Genomic DNA, 12,797 nt, shown 5'->3' with positions numbered 1-12,797 from the left:
AAACAGATCACCAGCCCAGGCTGGATGCATGAGACAAGTGCTCGGGCCTGGTGCACTGGGAAGACCCAGAGGAATCAGGTGGAGAGGGAGGTGGGAGGGGAGATCGTGATGGGGAATACATGTAAACCCATGGCTGATTCATGTCAATGTATGACAAAAACCACTACAATATTGTAAAGTAATTAGCCTCCAACTAATAAAAATAAATGGGCGGGGGGAAGAAATGCACATTAAAATGATGTATAACATAACCACATTTATTCAAGAATGCATTTCAATATCAAACAGCAAAGTTCAGCAATGTAAAACCACAATTATTTTTGCACCAACCTAATAGTAAGGAACGTTTCCAGTTACTCTCTTGATTATTTTTTTTCTTAGTCTTGTTTGTTTATTCTAGAAGGGGGAACTCCAGGTTAATTTTGTCAGAGTATTCCCAAGTGAGATCTTAACTGGAATTGCATTAAAACAGTCCACAATGACAAATCTAGACAGCGTATTAAAAAGCAGAGATGTGACTTTGCTGACAAAAGCCCATGTAGTCAAAGCTATGGTTTTTCCAAGAGTCATGTACGGATGTGAGAGGTGGACCATAAAGAAGGCTGAGTGCCAAAGAATTGATGCTTTCAAATTGTGGTGCTGGAGAAGACTCTTGAGGGTCCCTTGGAAAATAAGGCGATCAAACCAGTCAATCCTAAAGGAAATCAACTCTGAATACTCATTGGAAGGACTGGTGCTGAAGCTGAAGTTACAATACTTTGGCCACTTGATGTGAAGAGCCGATTCATTGGAAAAGACCTTGGTGCTGGGAAAGATTGAAGGCAAAAGGAGAAGGGGCTGGCAGACGAAGAAATGGTTAGATAGCATCACTGACTCAATGGACATGAATTTGAGCAAACTCCGGGAGATGGTGGAGGACAGTGCTGCAGCCCACGGGGTCTTAAAGAGCCAGACATAACTTAGTGACGGAACAACAATCTAGGAGGAATTAGGGCTCTTTAATCTTGCCATCCAGGACTGTGTTCTGCCTCTGCACATATTCAGGCCTCCCTCCAGCCCAGGGTCCCCAGCGGCCTGTCTGCCTAGGCAATGCTGTTTAGATTGGCGTGTTTCCAGGCAGTGGCAATGTGATAAAAAGGACAACACGGTGACTTTCTCATTAAAGAAAATTCATTCCTCTCAAAGAACTGCCATTTTGGAAATTCTCTGGTTGTCCAGAGAATCTGCTTGCAGTGCAGGAGACCCGGATTCAATCCGTGGGTCGTGAAGATCCCCTGGAGAAGGAAATGGCAACCCAGCCTAGTATCCTTGCCTGGAAAATCCCATGGACAGAGGAGCCTGGTGGGCTGCAGTCCACGGGGTCACAAAGAGTTGTGCATGACTGAGCAACTAGCACCTCACTGGTTGTCCAGTGATTAGGACTCAGTGCTCTCACTGCCAAGGGTCTGGGCTCAGCCCCTGGTGGGAGAATTAAGATCCCACCAGCCTCACTCTGTGTCCAGAGAAACAACAACAACAACACAAACTGCCCTTTGTCCCAAGATTCTCTCTCCTCTCCCTACTCTTTGAAGTTAAAATGGTCTTCCTTTGATAAAAGGGCTCTGACATTAGAATTTTTTTTTTTAGAAGTTCGTCCACCAGGAAAGTCCCTAGAGTTATTTTCTTATTTCTGAATGCTTAAGTTGATAACGTATATTTTGGAAGTTTTGCTGATCTGTGAAATCTCAAAGTTTGAATTAGATCCCTTGCTAGGTTTAGTTATAAAGGTGTCCTGAATTTTGTTGAGTATTTTGCACTGGGGTTGCTATTGTGAACAAGATTTTTTACCCTCTATTATATCTTCTAATAAATTATCCAGTTCCTTTAAAAATTATAGCATGAACTTTAAGTCCAGTGGTCACCCATTATCTGTGGGGGATACATTCCAAGACCCCCAGTGGATGCCTGCAACCATGATAGTATTGAACCCTATATATACTGTTTTTCCCCATATAAACTTACCTATGGTAAACTTCAGGTTATAAATTAGGCATAGTAAGCGATCAACAACAACAATAATAAAATAAAATGATTTTAACAGTGTACTGTAATAAATGTCCATTCTGATTCTGTAAATCTTGGGTGGGACCAGAGATTTTGCATATCTAAGCAGTTCCTGGTCATGCCCACGTGCTGTTCTTCATGGAACACATGTGAATTAGCAAGTGTTCAAAGCAGAGGGTCTCAAACTCAGTTGCATGTTAAAAACCACTTTGGGAAGTTGTACTCATCATAATGGGCCTCTCAGGTGGCTCAGCGGTAAAGAACTTGCCTGCCAATGCAGGAGACACATTTGATTCCTGGTTTGGGAAGATCCCCCAGAGAAGGAAATGGCAGCCCACTCCAGTATTCTTGCCTGGGAAATCCCATGGACAGAGTTCCATGGAGTTGCAAAAGAGTCGGATAGAACTTAGTGACTAAACAACAACTGTAATAAAAGCTATGTGAATGTGATCTCTCATATACACAAAATATCTTATTGTATGAATTTAATGCCTTTTCCATCTTAACTGAGCACTTATCACGCATTGTGGCCGTAACTTTTGCACTTTGAGGTGCGAGAGCAAAGCTAAAAATTTCTTTTTCCTTCTTCACAATCTCTGGGATAGAAGGTTCATTCTTACTATAGATCTTAGCAACCACAGTGTTTGATTTTTTTTTCTTTCCTTTTAAAGTTGAGCACATTCACCTTTTCACTTAAAGGAGGTATTAATGTTTTATAGCTTCTCTGTGGCAAACCTAAATAACCAGCATCACTTCTCTGGTGCTTTGGGGTGATTTTGAGAAAAATAAACACAAGCAATGTGGTAGCAAGACAGTCGATCTAATTTAGAGGGCTACTTAGTGACTAGCAGCCAAGATACTCTGGGACTGGCATCATCACTCTACTCAAAATGGCATGCAATTGAAAACTTCAAGATTGTTTATTTCTGGAGCTTCCCATTTAATATTTTTGGACCATGGTTGACCACAGGTAATCAAAACCATGGATAAGGTTGGGGTGGATGTATTCATTCAACAACCATCTACTGAGCACCATTGATCAAGGCAGGGTCCCTACATCCAGAGGCCCAGAGTCTAAGGGAGTAGATAGGAAGAAGGCCCTGATTAACACTCTGTAGTGAGAAGCTGTTATGGGAGCACCAAGAAATGGCTACTCAATCAACCCTTGGGGGCATCAAAAAGCATTTCCAAGATGCTGGAGAGAACTCTCAAACATACGGGGATGTTTAATAAGTGAATGAATGAATGCTTGTTGCACACTGGAAAAGGATAGGTATTTTGGTATTTTTGATACTGAATTTCTTCTACTCCAGAATCCTGGCTCCGAGTGTGTATGCACATATGTGAGGGGAGGTTGGTGGTCATGGAGTCTTTGCTTAAGGCACGGATCACTGATTCCCCTCTAACTTCCAGTCACAAATGTCCCAGTTAGGAAGGGAGTGTCCCGCCCCTCAATTCATCAGCCCACCCCGGTTTGGGGCCAGACTTAAGACACCCAAACTTCGTGGATTAAGATACTGCCCCCCTTACTGCCTGTCGGGGTTAAGGTGTGTCTCCATATACTTACTTAATGCAGAAGATAAAGCTGTGTTCTAAGAGAGACACAGCGGAAAGAAATGAGACTACCCATAAGCCAACCTCTGAAATGTTACACTGCCTTCAGCTCTCATTTCTTCTCTGCTACATGGGCTCCTGGGCCAGTGGATCCAACAGCCTCAGTTACCTTGCGTGCTTCAGTTACACTTTAAGACTCCCAAACCCTATCTGCTACTGCTCATGAGACATATCTCCACATACACGAACTTCTTTTTCTTTTTTCGGCTATGCCACGTGGCATGCGGGATCTTACTTCTCCGACCAGGGATTGTACTCATGCCCCCTGCATTGAGAGTGTGGCGTCTTGACCACTGGACCTTCAGGAAAGCCCCTGGAAGAACTGTAGAATTTCTAAGTCCCTTAGAAAATTTCTAAGACCCAAAGCCACAGTTTCAACTGCCTGCTGTTCACTTTCTCTGTGACCCTCCAAGAACCCCATCGACTCCATCTGGACACTGTGGCCATTGTTTATATGGATCCTGGCCTCCCTATAACGAGAGTTCCTAGAGGGCAGAGGCCAAGCTTTCTTGTCCTTTGGCACAAAGCCTTAGTATATACAATTGTAATCAAGTGAAAACCATTTTCTTTGAACAAATAAAGACAATCGGCTGACATCTGTAGACATTTTCTTCCCTTAAATATTTATGAGTTGAGCAATGATCTCTGTCCTTCTGAACAGGAAAGAGTTTTATAACATACAGTGTGATGTCTTTCTTTTACAGGGAGGAAGTAGACCCGGGGTGTGTAAGTTCTGAATTCTGAAACTGGTTAGGAACAGAGGCTTCATTCTTTTTATTACCACTAACTTAATCAAACGTCAGCAGAAATTCATGAAGAAGGACCTAGAAACACCTTGAAGTATGACCTTTCTGGGACAACACAAAAGGATAAAGGTAAATTTGGCCCAAATCAGATAAACTTTAAAGGCACACACAAACACTCCCAGCTACATGCCCACACCTGGGAGGGGTCCAGTCAACTAGAGAGATGTTTCAATCTACTTGTTCATTTCAATAATGACTATAATCGTTATGAACAACAATAGCCATTTTCAGGACTTCAGCCATGAGTGAATTAGAAAAATTATTCTAGGCTAAGGAATCAAGCAGAAAAGCTATCAGGAAGTGAGCCCTGAGGGAAAGTGTATGGACAGTTGCCAGAAGATGGAGCTGATGATTAAGAGGGTTCATTGAACCCACTTAACCAAGGACATCTTTCAGTTGGCAGGAGTCCAGCTCGTGGGAGCAGCAGAATGTCCTCGAAAAATGCCATCCTGGAGCCTCAGTGCATTGTGGGAACCAGATATGCCAGGTGTGAGGCATGAGTGTGCACCTCTGACCGCCGTCCCCAATCAAGGAGTGGGCAGTATCTGGGTGTTTGTATTTGTCTCCTCTCTTATTTCATGTGTGCAAGTCTTGGCACAGTGCCTGACAATCTAACAAATAATCTGAGTGTTTCAGCCTGCTCCCACCCATTTTTATTTTTGTCAGGGCTTCGTTTCCCTTCCAGAAAGAGATCTTCCTTTCTCTCTGCTGTTTCCCATAAACCTGCCCTCACGCTGTGTAGTATTAGTACTCAAGTGTTAGTCTGTGGACCATTTCACTGGCAGCAAGATGAGAAAATTAAGAACAAAAGGAAAGTTTATCATTAAGCTGAATATATCTACTTTTAAGGATTATCCTTTACTGTGATGTGGTGATTATAAATTTTATTTCATCACACACTGATGTTAAGAAACACCCCATTATTTTTCTAACCTGAATGAAATCTTTTCCTGAATCCCTGCTCATCAGAGTGAAAAGAAATGAGACCTCCACCCTATTTTGGAGAGTTTCTTCACTTTCCTAGAGTTGCACAAAAATTAAAGGACCTTACGACGAGGTGCCTGGACAATGAGAGTCAGGGTTTTAGTTCAGGTGGAGTGAACAAGGTACCTAGTGCTTTTATTTACTTATTTAATTTTTAAATTTTAGAATGCTCTTTGACACTTACAGGGCATGGCTAAGGCACGTTCACGAGCATTTGTTAGAACTTATGTACAAAACAAATTCTCTTGGGACTTCCGTGGTGGTCCAGTGGTAAAGAATCCCCCTTCTAATGCATTGGACATGGGTTCAATCCCTGGTATGGGAACTAAGAACTGAGATCCCACATGCCTCGGGGCAACTAAGCCCACATGCTATGATGAAGACCCAGCACAGCAAACAAAAAACAACTTTCTCTCATTCTCCAGCTGCTCTTCTTTCCCTTTGTACTTGCTGCTGCAGACCGGTCCCTATGTATCTTCACAGGCTTCCCCAGTGGCTCAGTGGTCAAGAACCTGCCGGCAATGCAGGAGAGGCAGGTTTGATTTCTGGGTTGGGAAGATCCCCTGGAGGAGGAAATGGCAACTCCTTCCAGTATTCTTGCCTGGGAAGTCCCATTGACAGAGGAGCCTGGCAGGCTACAGTCCAAGGGGTCACAAAGAGTCAGACACGACTGATCATGTACACTCATGCATGTATCTTCATATCTACAAATCCTCAGTTGTTTTGAAAATGCAGACAATGTTTTAGGGATCTGCTTTAAAATATGAACTAAGCTTCTATGCACTAAATCACTCAGACATCAAAACTCAGGGGGACCTTGTGCTTTTAAACAATGAGATCCAATGTGAAGCAATTTTTATTGCATTGCTGGGATTTGTGGGAAGGGAAATCTCAAAGAGGCCACAAAACAAAACAGCCCTCTTAGGCATGGTGAATGGACAGGAAAGGTGGAATTGTGCTAAAGGCAAATGCCAATATTAGCATCACATTTGGTAAGTTAGATATTAACCCAGGGTCAAGGTAAGGCAACCTAAGATTCTGGTATGTTAGGGACCTGGTCCCAAGCTGCTCTCCTATTCTGGACCCCTCTGGACAGAAGCAAATGCAAATTGTTTCTGGAAGAAAGTACCCTCAATTTCAGCCTCTAGATTTTCCATAGATTCATCCAAACACAAGCTTATAACGTGAGATCACAAAACACAGAGAAACAGACCACCATGAGCAACAGTCAACATAAACAATATATTTATTGGTCCAAGGACTTCTGATATTAGGCACAAAATGTAAACTAACCACATGTGTGTAAATGTTTAATGAAATAAAAGATGGCATTATAAAAATTAACAAGCAGCAAGACACTAGAATGGTCAGTTTTGAAGGAGAACCATCCAGAACTTATAGAAATAAAAAAATACAATGATTAAAACAAGAACTAATTGGAGGGAGCTAACAGCAAATCAAACACAACTGAAAAGAGATGAATGAATAAAAAAGCTGCTCCCTTAAGTATGGTCCTTGGATTAGCAGCATCATCAACCTGGGAACTTGTTAGAAATGCAGACTCTCAGGCCCTATCCAGAACTACTGAATCAAATTTGAATTTTAGGGACTTCCCTAGTGGTCCAGTAGCTAAGACTCCACACTCCCAGTGCAGGGGTCCCAGATTCGATCCCTGGTCCGGGAACTAGATTCCACATGCCACAGGTAAGAGCTCACATGCCGCAACTTAAAATTCTGTGTGCCCCAGTGGAGATCAAAGATCCTGAGTGCTGCAAACTGAGACCCAGTGTAGCCAAACAAATATTTTTTTTTAAGGAGATTAACAAGATTCCTTGGTAATTAATAGGCATTTTCAAGGTTAAGAAGTACTAAACTAGAAGATAGAGCTGAAAAAAATAGAATGAATAACAGAGAGATAAGAAGGGAAATATGAGAGGGTAAAAGTAGGTATAAAGGTAAGGTCTAAAAGTTTTTTATCCTGATCAATGGAGACATGAAAAAGAATGAAGTACAGATAAATATTTGAAGATAAATATTTTTCCAGAACAGATAAAATATATGAACCCACAGATATAAGGATTTGTACCAAACAAGAAAAATTTGGGGACTTCCCTGGTGGTCCCTGGCTAAGGCTCTGAGCTCCCAATGCAGGGGGCCTGGGTTCGATCCCTGGTCAGAGAACTAGATCCCACATGCCACAACTAAAAAGATCCTGCATACCACAAGAAAGATCCCAGGTGCTGCAACTAAGACCCAGCTCAGCCAAATAAATAAGGAAATATACATATTTTTAAATTTGAAGTTTGCAGCCAGGAGTAAAACTTCAGGATACCAAAAGAAGTAGAAAAGCAGTCTGAGAAAAAAAAAATAGCACATTACTCAGTCTGACAGCAGCAACACTTAGAGCTAGAAAACAAAACAATAGTATTTCCAGAATGCCGAGAGAAAATGGCTGTAAACCTAGGATTGTATACCCAACAAAATCCTTCCAAGAATTTTGATAAAGTAGAGTTTTTCAGATAAAAACTGACAGACTTTACCATTTACATGATGTTTTAAAAAGAAAAGCTAATATGTAAGAATCCAAGTTAACGTTGTCTATGTAAAATAGCAATGAGCAATAATGTCTAGTTTGTACCTTCCCACAAAGAGAATTCTAGGCCCGGATGTCTTCACTGATGATTTCTACCAAACATATAAAACATTTACCAATTTCTACGTAAACTCTTCCAGAAAATTGAAGATGAGGGACCACTTCTCAGCATCAGTTCAGTTCAGTTCAGTTCAGTCGCTCAGTCGTGTCTGACTCTTTGCGACCCCATGAACTGCAGCATGCCAGGCCTCCCTGTCCATAACCAACTCAAACCCATGTCCACCCAAACCCATGTCCATTGAGTCGGTGATGCCATCCAACCATCTCATCCTCTGTTGTCCACTTCTTCTCCTCCCTTCAATCTTGCCCAGCATTAGGGTCTTTTCAAATGAGTCAGCTCTTTGCATCAGGTGGCCAAAGTATTGGAGTTTCAGCTTTAGCATCAGTCCTTCCAATGAACACCCAGGACTGATCTCCTTTAGGACTGACTGGTTAGATCAGTCAAGGGACTGCAGTCCAAGGGACTCTCAAGAGTCTTCTCCAACACCACAGTTCAAAAGCATCAATTCTTCTGCACTCAGCTTTCTTTATAGCCCAACTATGGGCTTCCATGGTGGCTCAGGGGTTAAAGCGTCTACCTGCAATGCAGGAGACCCAGGTTCGATCCCTGGGTTGGGAAGATCCCCTGGAGAAGGAAATGGCAACCCACTCTAGTATTCTTGCTTGGAGAATCCCATGGACAGAGAAGCCTGGTGGGCTACAGTCCATGGGCTCCCAAAGAGTTGGACATGACTGAGCAACTTCACTTACTTACTTACTTATCACATCCATACATGACCACTGGTAAAACCATAGCATTGACTAGATGGACCTTTGTTAACAAAGAAATGTCTCTGCTTTTTAATACGCTGTCTAGGTTGGTCATAACTTTCCTTCCAAGAAGTAAGCATCTTTTAATTTCATGGCTGCAATCACCATCTGCAATGATTTTGGAACCCAAAAATATAAAGTCAGCCATTGTTTCCACTGCTTCCCCATCTATTTGCCATGAAGTGATGGGACCGGATGCCATGATCTTAGTTTTCTGAATGTTGAGCTTCAAGCCAACTTTTTCACTCTCCTCTTTCACTTTCATCAAGAAGCTTTTTAGTTCCTCTTCACTTTCTGCCATAAGGATGGGGTCATCTGCATATCTGAGGTTATTGATATTTCTCCCAGCAATCTTGATTCCAGCTTGTGCTTATTCCAGCCCAGCGTTTCTCATGATGTACTCTGCATATAAGTTAAATAAGCAAGGTGACAATATACAGCCTTGACGTACTCCTTTTCCTATTTGGAGCCAGTCTGTTGTTCCATGTCCAGTTCTAACTGTTGCTTCTTGACCTGCATACAGATTTCTCAAGAGGCAGGTCAGGTGGTCTGGTATTCCCATCTCTTTCAGAATTTTCCACAGTTTGTTGTGATCCACACAGTCCAAGGCTTTGGCATAGTCAATAAAGCAGAAATAGATGTTTTTCTGGGACTTTCTTGCTTTTTTGATGATCCAGTGGATGTTGGCAATTTGATCTCTGTTTCCTCTGCCTTTTCTAACACCAGCTTGAACATCTGGAAGTTCACGGTTCACATATTGCTGAATCCTGGCTTGAAGAATTTTGAGCATTACCCTGATACCAAAACCAGGTAGAGATCTTAACAAGAAAAGAGAATTACATACCAGTATTGACCAAGTCAAGTTAAACTCAGGTTGGTTTAATTTTAGAAAATCAAAGAATGGAGATATATTTATAGACTAAAAGAGAAAACAGAAAAAACATATAGTCATCTCAATAGTTGTGGAAAAATCATTGATAAAGTCAACATCAGTTTTTAAAAAAAAATTTAATTTTTATTTGAAAGATAATTACTTTACAATATTCTGAGGGTTTCTGTTATACATCAACATGAATTAGCCACAGGCATACCCATGTCCCTTCCCTCTTAAACTTCCCTCCCACCTTCTTCCCCAACCCACCCCTCTAGGCTGTCACAGAGCACTCACTGGCTTTGGATTCCCTGCATAACATCAATTTCTGATTTAAAAAAAACAAAACCTCAGTAAGCTAAGACTAGAAGGGAATTTTCTCAACCCAATAAAGGGCCTCTATGAAAAGTATATATATGTGTTCTTTCAGATTCTTTTCCATTCTAGACTATTACAAGATATTGAACGCTGTATAGTTCCCTGTGTTATGCTGTGAATCCTTGTTATCTCTTTTCTATATAGCAGTGTGTATCTGTTAATCCCAAATTCCTAATTTATCTCTCCAAATCCTTCCCCTTTTGTAACAGAAAGATTATAGAAAATCTCTTCAATAGTCTTCAGTGGATTAGGATCACAGCATCTAAATCTTTGTAGAAGGGTAGTTTAGGGAAGGACCTAAATCTTAAATCATTTATTTTCACGATCAATAATCTTTTTGGTGTTAAAATATTTCTCTGAAAGAAACAAATGAGATGATAAAGGATAGTTTATTATTATAGTTAATGTCCTAGTTTGACAAACAGAACATGAACCATGTTGATGTTCCCCTAATTTTTACCTCTCAGCAGGTTCCCAGACTGGAAACTCTTCCTCTCAGGATGGGTGAACAGTGGCTTGTTGCAATTCAGCTTGTTGAGCTGAAGATTTGGGTGTACAAATATAAAACCAAGGTATATCAAGATGAGGGACTGCAGAGTGACAGTTGGTGAGGAGCTGGACTTCCTCCCCTGCCCAGGCTGGCTCTGTGACAGTGCTGGGAGCTAGAACAGAGTGGCAGGGTCTGTGAAGGATGCTCAAGTTTCTAATAAATCCATAGAAACTTGGAATCTTGAGGATGTCAATCCTAGGCTACCTTAGAGAGTTTTACCTCTGAAAGACGTAAAGTCTGGGACTTCCCTGGCAGTCCAGTGGCTAAGACTCTAAGCTCCCAATGCAGGAAGCCCAAGTTTGATTCTTGGTCAGAGAACTAGATCCCACATGCCTCAACTAAGAGTTTGCATGCCACAACTAAAACCCAGTGCAGCCAAATAAATAAATAAATATTTAAAAGACATAAAATATCTTTAGTGGGCACATTGTCTGAAAATGGGCAAGGGGTGGGCCTGGGATGACTTGGCTGACCACTCTGAGTCCCCCCCAAAGCTCTGGCTCCTGTAGGTGACAGGTTGAGAGGACGGGAATGTTCTTTCCCTCCTGAGAAGACACCGTTCTCACCAGCCTCTAGCTGAGGGATTTTTCATGGGGGGAGCCTGCTTTGGAGGAACTTTTGAGGTCTCTCCGAGACCATCTGTAACTTACTGCTTCCTATCTCCCCCAATATTTGGGCACACAGGATCCTGGGCAGAGAGAGTCCCCAGAGCTCAGACCTGGGGCTCCCTTTCCACTTGGAAAAGGTAAGAAGTGCTCCCCATGTGACACCTCCCACCCCACCCTGCACTGGCTGCCACTTTCTGGTGAGTTTCCTTAGCGTCATAAGATCGGCTCCGCCTTGCCCAGCCCACTAGGCCCTCTCTTCTGGGGCCTTTTAAGTGGTTTCTTCTCCCACAGCCACAGGGGCAGGGGTGGAGGCTGTTGAGGACTGTGAGAAATGCTGACTGACAGGCCCTGGTGGGGTTGAAATTGGGTTTACCATTTCTGAAAGCTGTTCGGCAGTGAGTATCAGTAATTTAAAAAATATTTATGCCTTCTGATCTGGCATGTCCACACAATGCAAATCCTTCTGAAAGAAATCTCCAAATGCAGACAAAGCAGTGTGCAAAGATTCACCACACTTATTTATAATAGCAAAAATAGAAACAAGTATCTAGTGAGAGAGAACTGAAATAAATTGACATGAAATATTATGCAGCCAATAAACTTTATGCTTGTGAAAACCTTATGCAAAAACATGAATGCTTAATGATATAATAATTAAGTGTGAAAAACCAGATATAAAATTGTATAACAAAATAATTTGTAAAAACACATCGGCAAGTGACATGAAGAAAAAAAACTGGAAAGAAACAATAAAATGCAGTAACGACGGTCTCTGGGTAGCTGTGAGACAATGAGTGATATGTTTCTTCCTTTTTATCCCCCGTATTTCTAGGTTTTGTATACTGAGCAGCTCCTGGTTCATTTTTCAAAGAAAATAGAAAAAGGAAAAAAAATGGTAGTTCTGTTACTTTACCTCCCCTTCCCTCATTCCAGGGGACCAAATTCAGGGTCACTTTCAGGTTCCCCTTAGGGTCCTGTCCTGTCCCCTCCTTCGCCTTTATTTGCTTATTTATTTTAGATATTTTAATTAATTAATTAGGCTGCGCTGGATCTTAGTTGGGACATTTGGGATCTAGTTCCCTGACTGGGGATCAAACCCGGGCCCCCAGCATTGGGAGCACAGACCCTTAGTCACTGAACCACCAGGGAAGTCCCCCTCCTCCCTGTTAGATATCCACCTCCACCTGCGCTTGGTGTCTTCCTACCCACCTCCCAGCTGCCAGAACCCACAGGCAATCAATCCTTTCTTGACAGGAAGGAGTCAAGACTTTCCATCCTCCTTCCAAAGCCTGGAATGCATGCTGAGTAGGAAGACTGATTCTGGACTCATGCAACAGTGCACAGTAGCTTGCAGTAAGCAGCAGCCAGCAGCAGCTGGCTTAGTTCCCTGACTAGGAGTCCTAACTGCTAGACCACTGGGCCTAAATCCCCAGTCCTTGCCTGCCTTGACAAGAAAGAAATCTGAAGAGGAGGCAGAAGG

The sequence above is a fragment of the Dama dama genome, chromosome 5 (genome assembly GCF_033118175.1).
Source record: "Dama dama isolate Ldn47 chromosome 5, ASM3311817v1, whole genome shotgun sequence".
Taxonomy (NCBI): Eukaryota; Metazoa; Chordata; class Mammalia; order Artiodactyla; family Cervidae; genus Dama; species Dama dama.
This window is presented reverse-complemented; position numbering follows the sequence as displayed.